This window comes from Chiloscyllium plagiosum, unplaced genomic scaffold, assembly GCF_037043375.1.
Source record: "Chiloscyllium plagiosum isolate Xiang-an unplaced genomic scaffold, Cpla_swu_hap1 HiC_scaffold_38, whole genome shotgun sequence".
In the NCBI taxonomy this organism is placed as follows: Eukaryota; Metazoa; Chordata; class Chondrichthyes; order Orectolobiformes; family Hemiscylliidae; genus Chiloscyllium; species Chiloscyllium plagiosum.
In genome coordinates this window covers 19,719,848-19,726,560 of record NW_028270176.1, presented here as the reverse complement: position 1 = coordinate 19,726,560, position 6,713 = coordinate 19,719,848, and the positions used below count along the sequence as shown (strand labels likewise).

General features: G+C 51.6%; 1 protein-coding gene across 2 annotated transcripts in view; it reads left to right on the top strand.

Moving 5' to 3' along the window:
- LOC122545869 (Friend leukemia integration 1 transcription factor-like) overlaps window positions 1-1,093 on the top strand; it is a 121,922-nt gene extending 120,829 nt beyond the window's left edge. For both annotated transcript variants that reach the window (XM_087981013.1, XM_087981012.1), the window contains one exon: window positions 1-1,093. This exon is cut by the window's left edge and continues 740 nt beyond it. The gene's annotated coding sequence lies outside the window, so the exon portion shown is untranslated.
- Window positions 1,094-6,713: the final 5,620 nt, after the last annotated feature.

Sequence of the window (6,713 nt, the reverse complement as noted above, 5' to 3'; positions counted from 1 at the left end):
GCTGCTAAAAGAAAAATCACGTGGAACTCAAGGACACTTGAATGTGCATCTCCGACCCTACCCAGCTCCCCCCCCCCCCCCACCACCACCGCCTTCCCTTCCACCCCAAACCCCGCCATTGCACCCTCACTGGAACATGACAGACAAAGACTCTGTTTCCTCTGTCTCCCTTCTTGCGTGGAACTGGGCCCCTATTACCATTGACCTGGCCAGGCCTAATGTTCAGGGGTTGAGCAGGAACGGCCAACAGTACCTGCCTCGGAGAACCCCAAGGACAAACACTTTGCCCTCGTTCTCTCCTTTTTAACCACTGGATATAAAGTTGTAGCACACAGACACCCGAGAGTTTTATATATACCTGTGTTTGTTTTTTAAACTGTATAGTCTGATCTCTTAATTAATGTTAAATAATGTGGTTCTTAATGCAGTTATAACTTTGCTAAGTCACCCACTGCGTTGCTGGCTTCACTTTGAGACGATTTCTCGACACCCAGATGGGAGCCCACCTCAATCCCGGAAACAATTCCTGCAGACCCTCTGATTGACGTATGGTCGTTGTGAAAAAGATTCCGTCCCACCATCCCAGGGGGGGGGCGGTGTACAGAGAGCCGTGGGAACGGGATTAAATGGCTCGGGGAGGGTCAATGGGACAGTAGGGTCCATTTTGTTTCAGGGTACGTGACGGTCTCTTACCTCTCTGGAACCTCTCAGCCAAGGAGAGCTGAGCATTCTTCAGGTAAGCTTTCATTTCCAGTCTCTGTCCCTGTATCCTACGGCCTGAGTCCACTCTCTGGGCAGTCGTGGGTCTGTGATCAGAGGGGGATGCAGTGCACACAGAGAGAAACCTAACCCTGCGGAACCGTTCCCACTGTCTCCATGTGTCTGGGCACTGGGCTGTCAGGTTCTGGATGGAGGCACTTTTCCCGATGTCTCCCTCCAATAGAAATGATCTTGTCACGAATGTCCATTGGGAAATTGCTCAGTGAATATGTTACCCGTGTCCCTCCGTTACTAGGATATCGAGTTTGCGTTTCTGTTGCGTTGGTTTGATCTTTCTTGTTAATGAACTTCAATAAAAGATGGATGATGGCAATGTTTTGTGATGTGTTCAGACTTGACCCAAGCTGCCAGCACCTTCAACAGGGTCCCACAGCACAGAAACAGACCCTTCGGCCCATCCAGTCCGTGCTGACCCTAATCCCCAAACTAACCCAGTCCCCCACTGCCTGCTCCTGGCCCATCTCCCTCCAACCCTTCCCTGTCCATGTCCTTATCCAAATCCTTTTTAAACGTTGTAACTGTCCCCCCCCCCCCTTCCTCAGGAAGGCCATTCCACACACAGACCACCCCCTGGGGAAAACAGTTGCCCCTCGTGCCCCTCTCTCCTCTCCCCTTAAACATGTGCCCCCTGGTCTTCAAACCCCCCCCCACCCCCCCCCCCCACCCTGGGGGAATAGACACCCACCATTCACCCTCTCTGTCCCCGTCATGAGTTTATAAACCTCTATAAGGTCACCCCTCAGCCTCCGACGCTCCGGGGAACAAATCCCCAGCCTATCCAGCCTTTCGTTATAACTCCAACCCTCCCATTCCCGGCAACATCCTGGGAAATCTCTCCGGAACCCTCTCCAGTTTAATAATATCCTTCCTATAACAGGACACAGTATTCCAGAAGGGGCCTCACCGATGTCCTGTACAACCTCAACGTGACACCCCCAACTCCGACACTCAAAGGGCTGAGCAATGAAGGAGAGTGTGCGAAACCCCTTCGTAACCCCCCCCCCCCCCGTCTGTATGTGACACAAACTTCACAGGATAATGTCCCTGAACCCCGAGGTGTCCCTATTGTACAACACTAGTCATGTTTTGGCGATGCCGGTGTTGGACTGGGATGGTCAACACCAGGTTACAGTCCAACAGGTTTATTTGGAAGCACTAGCTTTCGGAGCACTGCCCCTTCATCAGGTAGTGATGGAGCAGGGTAGCTAGTGGGACAGGATCATGGGACACAGAATCTATAGCAAAAGATCCAAGTGCCATACGTTGATGTGATGCATTGAACAAACCGAAATTGCTGTGAAGTCTTTCACCTTCGAGAAGGGGTGACAGGATCGCTTCATTAATATGTAAATCCCTGAACTTCTTTCAAGTCGCATTCTCAAGGTAACTTAAGGTTTTATAAAATGAGGTGACAGCTCAGCTCAGACGATGCATTAAAGGGGTGAGGTTACAGTCTGTCTGCATCCCAAGATTGAGTCAGACTGGTTCTGTTTCTAAAGTAGGAATTTACAAACTGTCGCAAGGATGATAAAAGATATTGCCAGCCTCCAGATTGTGTGCTTTCTGAACACAGTAGAATGTATCTGCAAATGCGCATTCATCCTTGAGACTGATCTGTGTGTGAGCGTGTGTGAGAGGGGATTGAGAGTGAGAGAGCGTGTGTGTGTGGGAGAGAGGGGGAGAGTGTGATGAAGTATACGCCTGTGAGAGGGTGTGCAAATGGATGTGTGTGGGGGTGTTTATGTGTGTGTCTGAGAGAGAGCATGTGTTTCAGAGAGTCTGCATGAGTGTGTGAGTATGTAAGAGTGTGTGTGTGCCTGTGTGTGTGTGTCTGTGCGTGTGTCTGTGTGTGTGTGTCTGTGTGTGTGTGCACACGTCTGTGCGTGTGTCTGTGCGTGTGGGCGTGTGTGTGTCTGTGCGTGTGGGCGTGTGTGTGTCTGTGCGTGTGTCTGTGTGTGTGTCTGTGTGTGTGCCTGTGTGGGTGTGTCTGTGTGGGTGTGTGGCTGTGTGTGTGTGGGTGTGTCAGTGCTTGTTTGTGTGTGTGTGGGTGTGTGTGTGTGTCTGTGTGCGTGGGTGTGTGTGAGTTTGGGGGTTGGTGCGTGTGTGGGTGGGTGTGTGTGAGTTGGTGCGTGTGTGGGTGTGTGTGTGTGTGTGGGTGTGTGTGAGTGTGTGGGTTGGTGCGTGTGTGTGGGGGGGGTTGGTGTGTGGGTGGGTGTGAGTGTGTGGGTTGGTGTGTGTGTGGGTTGGTGTGAGTGTGTGGGTTGGTGTGTGTGTGGCTTGGTGTGTGTGTGGGTGTGTGAGTGTGGGTGTGTGTGAGTGTGGGTGGTGTGTGTGTGTGAGTGTGGGTGAGTGTATGTGGGTGTTTGTGTGTGGGTTGGTCTGTGTGTGGGTGTGTGAATGTGTGGGTTGGTGTGTGTGGGTGTGTGAATGTGTGGGTTGGTGTGTGTGTGGGTGTGTGTGTGAAGGTAGGTGAGTAGGTGTGTGTGAGTGTGTGGGTGGGTCTATGTGTGTGTGGTTGTGTGTGTGGGTTGGTGTGTGTGGGTATGTATAAGTGTGTGGGTTGGTGTGTGTGTGTGGATGTGTGTGAGTGTGTGGGTTGGTGTGTGTGTGGATGTGTGTGAGTGTGTGGGTTGGTGTGTGTGTGGGTTGGTGTGAGTGTGGGTGTATGTGTGTGTGTGGGTGTATGTGTGTGTGTGGGTGTATGTGTGTGTGTGAGTGTGTGGGTGGGTGTATGTGTGTGTGAGTGTTTGGGTGTGTTTGTGTGTGGGTGGGTGGATGTGTGTGTGGGTGGTTGTGTGTGTGGGTGGTTGTGTGGGGTTTGGTGCGTGTGTGTGGGGGGGGTGTGTGTGGGTGTGGGTGGGTGTATGTGTGTGTGTGGGGGGGTGTGGTTGTGTGTGTGTGGGAGTGGGTGTATGTGTGGGGGTGTGGGTGGGTGTATGTGTGTGGGTGTGTGTGGGTGGGTGTGTGTGGGGGTGTGGGTGGGTGTGAGTGTGGGTGGGTGTGTGCGGGGGGGTGGAGGGGAATGTGTGTGTGTGTGGGTGTATGTGTGTGTGGGGGTGTGGGTGTGTGTGTGGAGGTGTGGGTTGGTGTGTGGGTGTGTGTGAGTGTGTGTGTGTGTATATGTGTGTGTGTGGGGGTTGGGGTGTGTGTGTGGAGGTGTGTGTTGGTGTGGGTGTGGGTGTGGGTGTGGGTGGGTGTATGTGTGTGTGTATGTGGGGGGGCGATGTGTGTGTGTTTGTGTGTGGGTGGGTGGGTGTGTGTGTGGGGGGTGATGTGGGTGGGTGTGTGTGTATGTATTTATGTGGGTGTGTGTGTGGTGGGGGGATGTGTGTGTGGGTGCGTATGTGCGTTTGTGGGTTTGGGTGTATGTGGGTGGGTGTGTGTGGGGGGGAATCTGTGTGTGTGTGTGGGTGGGTGTGTGTGTGGGGGGGATGTGTGTGTGTGGGTGTGTGTATGTATGTGGGCGGCACGGTGGCACTGTGGGCGGCACGGTGGCACAGTGGTTAGCACTGCTGCCTCACAGCGCCTGAGACCCGGGTTCAATTCCCGCCTCAGGCGACTGACTGTGTGGAGTTTGCACGTTCTCCCCGTGTCTGCGTGGGTTTCCTCCGGGTGCTCCGGTTTCCTCCCACAGTCCAAAGATGTGCAGGTCAGGTTAATTGACCATGCTAAATTGTCCATAGTGTTAGGTAAGGAGTAAATGTAGGGGTATGGGTGGGTTGCGCTTCAGCGGGTCGGTGTGGACTTGTTGGGCCGAAGGGCCTGTTTCCACACTGTAATGTAATCTAATCTAATCTATGTATGTGGGTGTGTGTGGGGGGGATGTGTGTATGTATGTATGTGGGTGTGTGGGGGGGATGTGTGTGTGTGTGGGTGTGTGTATGTATGTATGTGTGTGGGGGGGTGGATGTGTGTGTGTGTGGGTGTGTGTATGTATGTATGTGGGTGTGTGTGGGGGGGATGTGTGTGTATGTGTGTTGGTGTGTGTGTACTATCAGCCTTTGCCCCACGACATTATACACACAGACACAAAGAGACACACACACAGACACATACACACACACACACACACACACACAGACACACACACACACAGAGACACACACACACAGAGACACAAATACACACACAGACACACATAGATACACAGAGACACACATACACAGACACAGACACACACAGACACACACACACAGACACATACACACACACAGACACACACACACAGACACACACACAGACACACACACGCACAGACACACAGACACACACACACAGAGACACACACAGACACACTGAGACACACACACACAGACACACAGAGTTTTATAAGATGATCGGGGAATAGAGTGTTACAACAGAGTGTTACAAGGGGCCATAAATTTAAGGTGAAGGTTGGAAGGTATAGGGGAGATGTCAGGGGTGTTCCAACACAGTCCCACCACTGTGTTGCAACACAGTCCCATCACAGTGATCCAACACAGTCCCATTACAGTGTTCCAACACAGTACCATCAGTGTGTTCCAACACAGTCCCATCACAGTATTCCAACACAGTCCCATCACAGTGTTCCAACACAGTCCCATCGCTGTGTTCCAACACAATCCCATCACAGTGTTGCAAAACAGTCCCATCACAGTGTTCCAACACAGTCCCATCACAGTGTTTCAACACAGTCCCATCACTGTGTTCCAACACAGTCCCATCACAGTATTCCAACACAGTCCCATCACAGTGTTGCAACACAGTCCCATCACAGTGTTCCAACACAGACCCATTACAGTGTTCCAACACAGTACCATCAGTGTGTTCAAACACAGTCCCATCACAGCATTCCAACACAGTCCCATCACAGTGTCCCAACACAGTCCCATCACAGTGTTCCAACACAGTCCCATCGCTCTGTTCCAACACAGTCCCATCACAGTGTTCCAACACAGTCCCATCGCTGTGTACCAACACAATCCCATCACAGTGTTCCAACACAGTCCCATCACAGTGTTCCAACGCAGTCCCATCACAGTGTTTCAACACAGTCCCATCACTGTGTTCCAACACAGTCCCATCACAGTGTTCCAACACAGTCAAATCACAGTGTTGCAACACAGTCCCATCACAGTGTTCCAACACAGTCCCATCACAGTGTTCCAACACAGTCCCATCACAGTGTTCCAACACAGTCCCATCACAGTGTTCCAACACAGTCCCATCACTGTGTTCCAACACAGTACCATCACAGTGTTCCAACACTGTCCCATCACAGTGTTAAAACACAGTCCGATCACAGTGTTCCAACACAGTCCCATCACTGTGTTCCAACACAGTTCCATGACAGTGTTCCAACACAGTCCCATCACTGTGTTCCAACACAGTCCCATGACAGTGTTCCAACACAGTCCAATCACAGTGTTCCAACACAGTCCCATGACAGTCTTCCAACACAGTCCCATGACAGTGTTCCAACACAGTTCCCATCACGGTGTTCCAACACAGTCCCATCACTGTGTTCCAACACAGTCCCATCACAGTGTTCCAACACATTCCCATCACATGTTCCAACACAGTCCCATCACTGTGTTCCAACACAGTCCCATCACAGTGTTCCAACACAGTGTTCCAACACAGTGTTCCAACACAGTCCCATCACAGTGTTCCAACACAGTCCCATCACAGTTGTTCCAACACAGTCCCATCAGAGTGTTCCAACGCAGTCCCATCACAGTGTTCCAACACACTCCCTTGATAGTGTTCCAACACAGTCCCATCACTGTGTTCTAACACAGTCCCATCATTGTGTTCCAACACAGTCCCATAACTGTGTTCCAACACAGTCCCATCACAGTGTTCCAACACAGTCCCATCACTGTGTTGCAACACAGTCACATCACAGTGTTCCAACACAGTCCAATCACTGTGTTCCAACACAGTCCCAT